The following is a 12,934-nucleotide window of genomic DNA, read 5'->3' on the forward strand; positions in this document are numbered from 1 at the left end:
AAGTTTTAGGGAAAGCTAATCTGGTTACGGGGAAAGGCCAGCTCATTTAAAGTTATAGGCTAAAAAGAACAGTTAAAACCGTTGAAAGGAGCTGATATCAGGAGGTTCAACAGAGAGAAGGCAACATTTGAAATAAACTTCTGAGGACACTGAGGAAAATATAGCTCTGGAATCATTTGATGAATTAGTCATGAGTTTTTCAGGATGTTTGAGTTACTGTGAGCTGCATGGCACTTTCCATTCAGAAATAAAATTACAATTTTGTGAAAGCTTTCCAAAACAATTTTCAAACAATTCTTGATTAATTATATAAATCTCCTTTGTACAGGTCTTCCACCATATCTCAGCCTTAGAGCAAAGGAAAATGTACAGGACTAAAATAACTGAAGCAACATTAGCATCTTAAATGCTGCCAACACTGGAAATTTGTAACAAAACTGAAAATGCTGGTAGTGCTTTTTCTCTCTCCAAAGATCCTGTCAGGCCTGCTGTGTATTTCTATCATTTTCTGTTTTATGAACATCTATAACCCACATCAAGATAGTAACACCATTAAATGCATTCCATTAAAAGCAAGAGTTGAAGGTACCCCACTATAAAAAGGTCATTGTTTTCTTTTACCCAATTTAACTCTGCATGAGTTAAAGATAGAATTATTTTTCAAGCTTATATAAGTAGGATACCTAGTTTAAGAGTGTTTACATTTTTCTATTGGCTTCAGGCTTAGCAGACTGAGATATTTCTCTAAAGAGAATAGTATGGAACATTTCTGTTTGCAGAACACCATGCTGTGCTTCTCGATGTATGTCACAATCAGTTTACTTCCAAGAAGCTAAAGCTAATCTGATCCTGCCATTTTCCTGCTGCGAGATGTCATCATGGATAATTCTCTGTTGGTCAATATCCTGTTACTGACCATGATCTGACATATTATAGCAAAAGATCTCAAAATTAACAAAGAAAATATAGCCTTTGTTTTAACCAAATCTCATTGATGGCAGCAGGAGATTTGTAATGAAGATATTCCCTTAAGCAACATAAATTAATAAGATTCAGGACAGGAATCATTTCTTCCCTTACAGTGAAAGGAAAACTCTCACTAGTTACTGAAGGGCAAGGAACTCCCTTTAGGTTTCTATTCAGCAGATGTTATTGTCTCTCTGTAATTGAAAGCAGAGCAATAGAGTTTACCTGAGCTTATTAAATCTTCATGTATTACTTTGGGTCACGTTGAGTAGTGTGAGTCATTTTACATAGGTCACTTCTAATCACTCCCAAGAGTCATTCAGTGGAAACAGTGTCTTATTAGCCCAAGGCCTCATCTATCCCATCTGGCAACTCTAGTATCAACCAAGTGTCCATTGCAGGTGGCTTGAAGCTTAATTTGAGAGCTAGTGAAGAGGCATTCCAAGCTCTCTAACCTCCACTTAATGTGAAAATTACCAGTGAAATCAGGCAGGTGCTGGTGAATGACACAAGCAATAAAGGTATAAACAACAAGTCTTGTTGTAGTTAAAAAGCCAAGCCTTCTCTCTCATTGCCCTTGGTAGTCCATTGGCTGCGCAGTTTCAAACATTTTTTTCAGTCTATAATGGCCCCATCAAATGGAAAGGTCGGTAGCTCAACCTCAGATGAATCTTAAGGATCAACTCCCATGATTGGGGCTACATCATGTATTCAACCTGCAGATGATGCAAAGGGTGGGGTTGAAATGTATTCAGATGTTCATTTTTGTTTACATGTGCTCCATTCCCGACATACTGCTGACTTTTGTGTTGCAATGCGCAGGCACGCAGCACAGAGACAAGGTGATTCTTGTCAGCAGTTCTCAGTGTGTATCAGACCATATGTGTTAGTCTTTTTTGGGATTCCATGATATTGGGTATTAGGATGAATGGTTATGGAATTTAGAGCTCCAGAAAGAATCTTCAGTTGTTCCCCATCTCACCAATCCTAGCCAGTAATTACTAGCTGACAAGCTAAAAATGTTGTGGTATCACTGATCCACATCTCAAATAAATGACTGATCTGGAGGTGCATAATTGAATTGCCAAGTCTTCTGTGCAGTCAATTAGTTGAGCCAATAGACAGCATCAAAGCCAAAGGAAAATTCTACAAAAAATAACAAATTCCTGCTGTGAAACGGACAATCAAGTTGTACTTCTCAGCAAATGTTAATGGAAATTTCTCTTTTAAATTCTGACAACACTCAAGCTGCTCTTGATGCTGAGTTGCTGGTATGGTACTGGCAAAATGCCTTCTGCATATTTATACAAAACTGAATCCTGCTGCATTCTTTAAAAAAACATTGTAAAGGCCCTGAGTTTGGAAGCCTGCATTGCCATAAGAAAATGCAGAACAACTGTTCCAATGAAGGGTGATGTGCAGGATTGTAGATTATAATGTTTCAGTGGGTTAATTTGATTTAGATAGTCCAAAGGCTTTTGCAGAAACTTTAAAAAATATATATTCTTGCTGGAAAATAAAAACAAAAAAGGAGAAAATTCTTTTCCCTGAAAGTGCTGAAAATGAATGAATCTCAGCCAATATTAAGGTAAAGGCTCTACTGCTGGAGCAATCATAGTTCAGTGTCAGCTTACAGGTCTCTGAAGCAAAGAGATAACAAAGTATCTAGGCTAATTCTCTAGTGCAGTAGAGTAAAGGTATTGCATTAGATGAGATTTTTTTGGAGGCAAAATACCAAACTAAAGCCTCACGTTGTGTTACAAGATTTCAGCCTGAAGTGTTGACTGCTTATTTCCCTCTACAGTGCTTTTCATTTTTCGGGCCAAGAGACTTAATACTAACCACTGCTTTCTAGCATAGTAGCATGACTTTTCCAAGGTTGTTTGTGCCACGGTTAAACTCCTAACATTATTCCTTGCAACACATACTAAAAGGAACTCATCAGGCCAGGCAGCATCTACGGAAAAGAGTAAACAGTCGACATTTGGGCTAATACCCTTCATCAGGATGGATTACCGTGGTTGAACTTTTATTCCTTTCTCAGCTTCCTGGTGTAAACAGGAACCGATCTTCAGCCGTTAATGTAAAACTACAAGCAGAAATCAGTTTGAAGTCAAAAGCACAGCTTTGAAACCAGCATTGCTTACATAGTCATAGTCATAGTCATACTTTATTGATCCCGGGGGAAATTCATTTTCGTTACAGTTGCACCATAAATAATAAATGGTAATAAAACCATAAATAGTTAAATAGTAATATGTAAATTATGCCAGTAAATTATGAAATAAGTCCAGGACCAGCTTATTGGCTCAGGGCGTCTGATCCTCCAAGGGAGGAGTTGTAAAGTTCGATGGCCACAGGCAGGAATGACTTCCTATGATGCTTTGTGTTGCATCTCAGTGGAATGAATCTCTGGCTGAATGTACTCCTGTGCCCACCCAGTACATTATGTAGAGGATGGGAGACATTGTCCAAGATGGCATGCAACTTAGACAGCATCCTCTTTTCAGACACCACCGTGAAAGAGACCAGTTCCATCCCCACCACCGTGAAAGAGTCCAGTTCCATCCCCTGTACAAGTACAGGATGATAGTCCACAGCAGAGGTTGGCTGTTCTAGGGGTATGGTTTGCAGAGTGAAGTGACCATGAGACCTCTTGCCTGTATTAGCTAAATGCAAGACAATGGTGTTATGTCAATTAATACACCAAACATGGTCACAGGTATGATGAATCATTAGTTGGGGTATTTATGTACTCAGAGCATTCGCTCTCACAGCATTAATGTTGGATGTCTGGGATCTCTGTCGAAGTTTTTAGACCATCTGTGTGTACTACTTTGTCCCAGCAAAGGTATCAGAGAAACATCACATGCAAATAATGTTAACTAGTAGCTGAACAGTATGAATAATGCAGAGCATTGGTCATTGTGAGGAACGGCAAGGAGAGTGAAAGAAAGATGGAGTGACAGAAAGAAAAACTAGAATTCATTCCTCAGCTTTCAGTTTCTGTGACAGACAACTTATTCGTCAGCAACTTGTTGTATGTTCATTTAATTTTTAAAAGTTGTACCTGTGTTTGAATTGAAATCCTTTGTAGCTTGTGAACTTATTGTAATTCAGAAATCTTTTATAAATCAGAAATACTTGAGTCTTAAATGTGTGTTAAGAACTACATGTCTAAATTTAATTGTGTATCATTAAAAATAAAATAAACTGTGTTTAAACTATTCAGTTAGCTGGAAGTATCTCCTCCTTGGAAGAGAGTGGGGACCCACCATTCAAGCAGTGGGTATTGGTTACAGAGACTAGATGACTCAGAGACTAGTCTTTGAAGAGTGGGTGGCTACACTATAAATTCTTTATAGTGAGGGTACTTGCAGATACCTGTATCAGCTAGGACCTAACAACTTCTTTGAGTTTAGCGCTTTGTGGACAGTGAACCCAAGATGATCATAACAGATCTGCCTGACCTGCTGAGTTCGCTCAGCATTTTATATGCACTGCTTAAGATTTCCTGCAGCTGCAGAATCTCTTGTTTCTCTAAAGTCTCATCTGTTTTCTGTTTTATTAAATTACTTGGACTATTGTTTTCCTTTCTATTGAGTAATTAATATCTATTATGACTTGTTTGATTTTGGGACCTCTCCATGTGATTATCACTGCACATCAACATTAATTTAATATGCTGAAAACATTTGGATGATCCAGACTGAGCAATATCCATAAGGAACACTGGTTAAACAGAACTGTGTTCAGCAGTGATACTCAGTTAAATAACAATGATCTATTGAAGATATCTCTTCATGAAATCAGTGCTACTAAGTGTAATTGATCTCTCACTACCACATTATATTTTATTCTCTGTTTTATGATAAGCTGTTGGTCTATCAAGTAACCACATTTATCAGAAAGATGCTAGGTTTTACTAGGGCCATGAACTTTGATCTTGATACTGGCATCATGGGAAAGAAACAATAAAGTGTGTGGAGATATAACTACTGCTTTCTGTACATTAGTTCTGTTAATGCATTAATTTCAGCATAAACAATGACTGGATGGAACAAAGAGATAGACATTTTACAATTTCATGACTCAGTGACATGGAGAGATAAAGACAGTGTTAAAATTTGATTGCTTCATGATCCAACAATCTACTAATATTATGCATTCGTGTGCATGATCGCACAGAAGAAATATCAATGATTCTCTGCAAGCATTCAATTCCTTCTGTAGACAACAAAAGAAAATAAGTATAATAATTACCTGGAAAGTCTTTCTATTTGGTGTCGCCAATACATTACTTCTTGTCTGTACTCTGTTGTAGGGAAGGGAAGATCTTTGATTATATGAAATTATGTAGCTGAAATTTGTTTTATTCTGAATGTCTCCAACAGTGGCATCTTTTGTTTTCTAATGCAACAGAGTGGTGGAAGAAGTCGGCAGGTCAAGCAACATCTATAGAGTCAAAAGGTGTAAGGTGAGGTTTCGGGTGAGGCCCCATAAGGAAGGAGGGGGAACATGAAGGTTGGCTGTTTAGAATAACACTGGCATTCATAGCAAGAGGATTCGAGTACAGGAGCAGGGAGGTACTACTGCAGTTGTACAAGGCCTTGGTGAGACCACACCTGGAGTATTGTGTGCAGTTTTGGTCCCCTAATCTGAGGAAAGACATTCTTGCCATAGAGGGGGTACAAAGAAGGTTCACCAGATTGATTCCTGGGATGGCAGGACTTTCATATGATGAAAGACTGGATCGATTAGGCTTATACTCTCTGGAATTTAGAAGATTGAGGGGGGATCTGATTGAACATGTATAAAATTCTAAATGGATTGGACAGGCTAGATGCAGGAAGATTGTTCCCAATGTTGGAGAAGTCCAGAATGAGAGGTCACAGTTTGAGGATAAAGGGGAAGCCTTTTAGGACCGAGATGAGGAAAAACTACTTCACACTGAGAGTGGTGAATCTGTGGAATTCTCTGCCACAGGAAACAGTTGAGCCCAGTTCATTGGCTATATTTAAGAGGGAGTTAGATATGACCCTTGTGGCTAAAGGGATCAGGGGATATGGAGAGAAGGCAGGTACAGGGTTCTGAGTTGGATGATCAGCCATGATCGTACTGAATGGTGGTGCAGGCTCGAGGGGCTGAATGGCCTACTCCTGCACCTATTTTCTATGTCTCTATGTTTATATAATATTTCTGACTCCAAGTCAGTAGATTCGAGTTCAATCCTGGCAGGCGATAGTTCTGGCCATGTGCCAAAAGAGTGCAAGTTACCTTAGATCCCTCCATTCTAATTGCATGTTCTTCAGCCTTAGTTTCAAATAAAAATTGATAAACATAAGAATGGCTCTTTAAACCTTCTCCATTGTCCAGGATCATAGATTGCCATCTAACCTAGTGCTAATTATCAGTTCTATCCCCATATTCCTGATTGAGTTCCAGAAATATGTAATCTTGTTTTTCAATCATCTCATAATACTTACACTCCACCAAGATGAAGAATTCCACAGATTGCACTCTCTACGTGAAAAGGTTGAGTATTGTAAAATGACTTATGTGTTGTTTTGTTGGAATGACCCTTAATTCTAGACTCCTCAAACAAGGAAATATGTCCTCTGCATCCACCCTGTCAAGCTCTGTTTGGAAGGATAAGAGAGATTACCTAATCTGTTCCCATGCTGTAAGTGGCTCAAATAATCTCACATGTAAAATTTGAGTTTGAATTCTAAGGCAGAACCCAATGGACCACTTTAACCTCTTCTGTGCACAATACTTCATTGCAGTGAGGTACTTCATCAGAAAGCTTAGATAAAAAGAAAGCAGATTGGAGCACAATTTAGCCTTGGGCTTCAATGTAATTAATTAATAAATCACCAAGTTAGCTGTTAGTCAAACGACAAACAAGAGAAGATCTGCAGATGCTAGAAATCCGAGCAACACATACAAAATGCTGGAGGAACTCAGCAGGCCAGGCAGCATCCATGGAAAAAGCACAGTCGACCTTTCGGGCCGAAACCCTTCAGCAGGTAGTTGATAGAACTACATGGTTTTAGAATAAAATTTAATCTAAGTAGCACATTTTGCATCATTTCAAGAAACCTTAAAGCTGTCTATAGCATACAAGTATGACTGAAAAGAAATCGCTATTATAATGGTGGAAAGAGCAAACAGTTTTAACATACCATAACAAGATGGCAGATTATTGCCAATATAAGCACAAATGTCCGCACTGCAAATGCTCACAATTGTGATTTAATGGCCTGGATTTGAAATGCAGACTGTTGTGAAATATAAACGATAAAAATTAACAATCTCCTGCCTGTTTCCAAAATAATATGTCAATGGTTCATATACTTTTAGGTCTGGATGGAAGATAACTTAAGAAAAAACATTATGTAATCAATAGGTAAATTTCACCCTTTCCATGTTAATCAGTGAGAAGCAACTCCCCAGGAGAGGGAAGCTGACAATGTTAATTTGCTAATCAGCTGAAGGAATATTGCTATAGATTTTCTGCTTAACTTGAGGCATAGATTTACCAAGTTTCCTGTGATTTATCACTGGAAAGCAAAGCAAGAATATAAAGTCCGATTCAGGGATGTAGAGAGCAAGATAGGTGAGTAAAAATTCAGCATGGCGGGATGAATGACTGAGTGACCTGTTTCTGTGCTACACACTGTCTCACTCTGATTGAGTTTTAGGTACTAAAGTAATCATCAGATATGGAGAGTCGGTAGGAAATTGTACAGATGTAAACTATGCCTGGTATGTTTTTAAATGATGCAAAAGGTTTGAGGGATTGAATGGCCTTCTATTCTTATATCTTATGTTCTGGGCAGCTGGGATTCACCCTTCTTCCCATTTCCGGAGATCAGTCATGTTGGGACGACTCATTTCCAGTATTGATTTTGGTTCATTACAGTCACATGTACTGAGATACACTGAAAATATCTGTGGGCAATCCAATCAGATCATGGCATACAGAAGGGCAAAGATAGTAAGAAGAAACAGAATGTATAATATAATGTTACATTTTTGGAGAAAGGGCAATGCAGGTAGATAAATAAAGTGCAAAGGGCCATGGCATGTGAGATTGAGGGTTCATCTTTTAATGCATGAGAAGTCTGTTCAAGACACTGATAACAGTGGGATTGAAGCTGTCCTCGAGTCTGGTGGTATGTGCTTTTAAGTTTTTATATCTTCTGCTCAACAAAAGAAGGCAGACAAGAGAACAACGGAGTTCAAGGGGACCCTGATTACATTGTCTGCTTTCCTGTGTTAGTGGGAAGCGTAGACAGAGTCAATGGAAGGGTTATTGTGTCATTGTGTCCAGTTTGCTCTTGCAAGAAAGGAAAGATAAGACTAATAAGGTGAGAGTAATGATGGTGTTGACCTATTGTTGGAGAAGATTCACTGAGGGTGAATATGAGGGAGAGGCAAAATGTTGCATTGGGATGAAGGCAAAATTTAGTGGAGGAAGGACAGATGGGGATGAGAGGACAGCACAGACAAATGGATAGAGAGGAACTTATAAGGTTTGTTGACAAGAGGAATGATGTGTTATAGAAAGTACAGTAGGTAGACGGGGTTGAAGGGACACATCTAAGGACTCTAACTTTCCTTAACCTGATTAGGTCATAGAATCTGATCCTGTAATGGTGTGAAAAATCATGCAGCTATCATTGGCCCCATGTGATCTTCAAGCATCCATTCTTGATCATCCTAGCTAGAACTTTCTATCAACCACAAAGAAACAGTACATCATCCAGCACATCTGATTATTAAAGGGCAGAGCTGTTTCAGAAGTTCATTTGCTCAGCAGCCTTAGCCTCAGTTGTTGGCCCTGACTGACCTGGTGAGGGCTTCTGCAATCTTCATCGAATTTTAATAACTGGAGTCAAGAAATTAATATTCTGTCTAGAATAGAGAACTGTCTAGCTCACTATATCTGGGAGGCAAGATTTTTTCTTTTTCTCCTTCCAAGGTTTTGATTTGCTCACCAAGTCTTTTGAAAGTTTCAGATATTTCCACTGAGGATTGTTTGCTTCAGCTTCTGCACTTAAAATTTTATTTGTCTCCTTTTTTATTCCCTTTTATCGGTAAAGTATTGCTGACATTGGAAAGTTACACCTTGATATAGAGCATCACTTAGAAGCAACTATTCCTAGCCTCATGCCAAAATCACTACACAATCAGCCACTGACAAATCTGTGAGCGTATTCAGTGGTGACTTTCTACCTTCCGAGTGTGTATATGCTAAGCTCTAATTTATTCTTTATACTTGTAAGAAAACAACTGTGACTCAGTTCCTGAAGTAGCTCCAACCTATTTAACTGCTGAGCAAAGTACAGTTAATTCTTTAGTCATAGTCAGTCAGAGTCATAACACCACAGAGAGAAGCCTTTCAGTCTGACATGTCCTTGCCAACTTGGTAGAATGATCCAGTGAGTCTCATTTCCTGCTTGATCCACGTTAGATCTTAAAAATTAATTTCCCTCATGCCTGTCCAATTTGCTTTTGATATCATTGATCATCATTTAGGTAGAGAATATCAGGTCATCACTATTCTCTGCATAACATGGGATTTCCTCTATCTCTCTTGCCCAAAACATTATATCTGTATTCTGGAGTGTTTGATTCCATAAAAACAATCTTTTCTCTTTGTTGTTTAAACCAGACACAGTCTTTTACTTGAGTCCTGACGAAGGGTCTCGGCCCGAAACGTCGACTGTACCTCTTCCTAGAGATGCTGCCTGGCCTGCTGCGTTCACCAGCAGATTTTATGTGTGTTGCTTGAATTTCCAACATCTGCAGATTTCCTTGTGTTATAGTCTTTTACACTTCAATCTAATTTGTTGCTATCTATAACACTTGCAACTTTAAGAACCTCAGTCAAATTATTATTTCTCTGTTCCAAAGAAAAGGTGTCAGGCTGTCCCTTAGTTCCTCATAGCTGAAGCATACCAACTCTGACAACATCCTGGTGAATATAATATGCATCTGTTCCAACTTACACTCTTTATAGTGTGGGGGGTATTCCAGCTGTAGTCACATTAATACTTTCTGTATATATAGAGTCATAGAGTCATAAAGAAGTACAGCACAGAAACAGGCCCTTTGTCCCATCTAGTCCATGCCAAAACCATTTAAGCTATCTACTCCCATCGACCTGCACTAGGACAATAGCCCTCCATATGCCTACTATCCATGTACCTGTCCAAGCTTGACACCTTGAAATCGAGCTTGTGTGCACCACTTGTGCTGACCGATCATTCACACTCTCATGATCCTCTGAGTGAAGAAGTTTCCTCTTATGCTCTCCTTAACCCATGACCTCTGGTTGTAATCCCATCCAACCTCAGTGGAAAAAGCCTGCTTGCACTTGCCCTATATAAACTGCTCAAATTTTGTCTGTTTCTATTGAATCTCCTATCAATCTTCTACTTTCTAAAGAATACAGTCCTAACTGATTCAATCATTCCTTATAACTCAGAGTCTCCAGACCCAGAAAATTCTTTTAAATTTTCTCTGCACTATTTCAGCCTTGTTTACAACTTTTCTGTAGGTAGGTGACCAAAACTGTACACAATACGCCAAATTAGGCCTCACTCCAAATTGCAAAGAAATCCACAGATTCACCCCACTCTAGCTAAAGAAATTTCTCCTCATCTCGGTTCTAAAAGACATCCCACTATTCTAAGGCTCTGTCCTCTGGTCTTAGACTCTCCCACCATAGGAAACATTCTCTCCACATGCACTCAATCAAGGCCTTTCACTATTCGATAAGTTTCAATGAGGTCACCCTTCATTCTTCTGAATTCCAGTGAATACAGGCCAAGAGCCATCAAATGCTCTTTATATAACATCCCATCGTCTGTACTCAATACATTGGTTTATGAAGGCCAAAGTGCCAAAGCTTTCTTTAAAACCCTATCTACCAGTGATACAACTTTCAATGAGTTATGGGCCTATATTCCCAGATCACTTGTTCGACTACATTCTTCAGTGTCCCACTGTTCATTGTGTAAAACCTACCCTGGGGTTGGTTCTACCGAAGAACAGAATGTTGCACTTGGCTGCATTAACTTTCATCTGCCATTTTTCAACCCATTTTTCCAGCTGATGCAGATCCCTCTGTCAGCCATGATAGCCTTCCTCACTGTCCATTACACCCCGAATCTTGGTGTAATCTGAAAATTTGCTGATCCAGTTAACCACATAATCATCCAGGTCATTGATATAGATGACAAACAACAATGAACCCAGCACAGATCCCTGCAGCACACCACTAGTCATAGGCCTTCAGTCAGAGAGGCAACCCTCTACTGCCACTCTCTGGTTTCTCCCACAAAGCCAATGTCCAACTGAATTTACTACCTCATCCTGAATGCCAAGTGACTGAACCTTCTTGACCAGCGTGCCTTGTGGGAACTTGTCAAATAGAAACACAGAAAACCTACAGCACAATACAGGCCCTTACTAAATTCCAAGGAGACAACATCCACTGCCTCCCTTCATCCACTTTCCTGGTAACTTCCTCGAAAAACTCTATAAGCTTGGCTAGACATGACCTACCACACATGCAACCTTACTGACCATCCTTAATCAGTCATTATCTACCCAAATACTTATATATCCAGTCTCTTAGAATACCTTCTGATAACTTTCCCATAACTGATGTCAGACTCACCAGCCTATAGCTTCCTCGTTATGTTCAGAGTTTTTTTAAACAGCAGAACAACATTGGCCATCCTCCAATCCTCTGGTACCTCTTCTGTTTCTAAGAGTGTTTTCAATAACTCTGCTGAAGCCCCGGCTATTTCTGCAGGCCTCCCACAGGGTTTGAAGGACAACCTTGTCAGGTCCTGGGGATTTATCCACCCTGATCTGCCTCAGTAAAGACTTCCTCCTCTGTAATCTGAACAGGGTCTATGACGTTGATTCCACTTTGCTTCACTTCTATTGACTGTATCAACTTCTGAGTAAATACACATGCAAAGAAAGCATTTAAGATCTCCCCCATCTACTTTGGCTCTACTGATGGATTACCAGTATTATCGTCAGAGGACCAGTTTTGTCCCTTGCAATCCTATTGCTCTTAACATATCTGCGGAATCCCTTAGGATTCTCCTTCATCTTGTCTGCTGGAGTAATTTTATGCCATATTTTAGCATTCTTGATTTTTTTAAAGTTGTTCTCTTGTGTTTCTTGTGCCTCATTTGTTCCTATTTGCATACGCCTGCTATGCACCTCCTTTTTCCTCTTAAACAGGGCTTCAATATCTCTTGAAAAGCAAGGTTCCCTACAACTTGTTATCTTTACCTTTTATCCTGATAGCCACATGCAAACTTTGTACTCTCAAAATTTTGCTTTTGAAGGCCTTCCGACTTTCCAAGTACACCTTTGCCAGAAAACAGCCTGTCCCAATCCACACCTGCAAGGTCATTTCTGATACCATCAAAATTGGTCTTCCTCCAATTTAGAATCTCAGCCTGTGGACCAGACCTATCTTTTTGGCATATTTGTATTGAAAGTAATGGCATAATGGTCACTGGATGCAAAGTGTTCCCCTATACAAACTCCTATCACCTTCCCTGTCTCATTCCCTAATAGCAGATCCAGTATCACGTGCACTCTCATTAGGACTTCATCATACTAAACTTTCCTGAACTCAGTTGACAAACTGTATCCCATCTAGTCCTTTTACAGCACAGTATTCCCAGTCAATATGTGGAAAGTTAAAATCATTTACTATAACAGCCATATATTTCTTGCAGCAATCTGTGATCTATTTACAAATTTGTTCTTCTAGATCTCTAGGATTGTTGAATGGTCTGTAATATAGGCCATTAATGTGGTCATACTTCTCTTATTTCGCCGTTCCACCCACAACACCTCACTAGTCGAGTTCCCCAGTCTATGCTGATGGAGCACTACCATGATATTTTCCTTGACTAGTAACGTC

Source organism: Mobula birostris, chromosome 2 (assembly GCF_030028105.1).
Source record: "Mobula birostris isolate sMobBir1 chromosome 2, sMobBir1.hap1, whole genome shotgun sequence".
In the NCBI taxonomy this organism is placed as follows: domain Eukaryota; kingdom Metazoa; phylum Chordata; class Chondrichthyes; order Myliobatiformes; family Myliobatidae; genus Mobula; species Mobula birostris.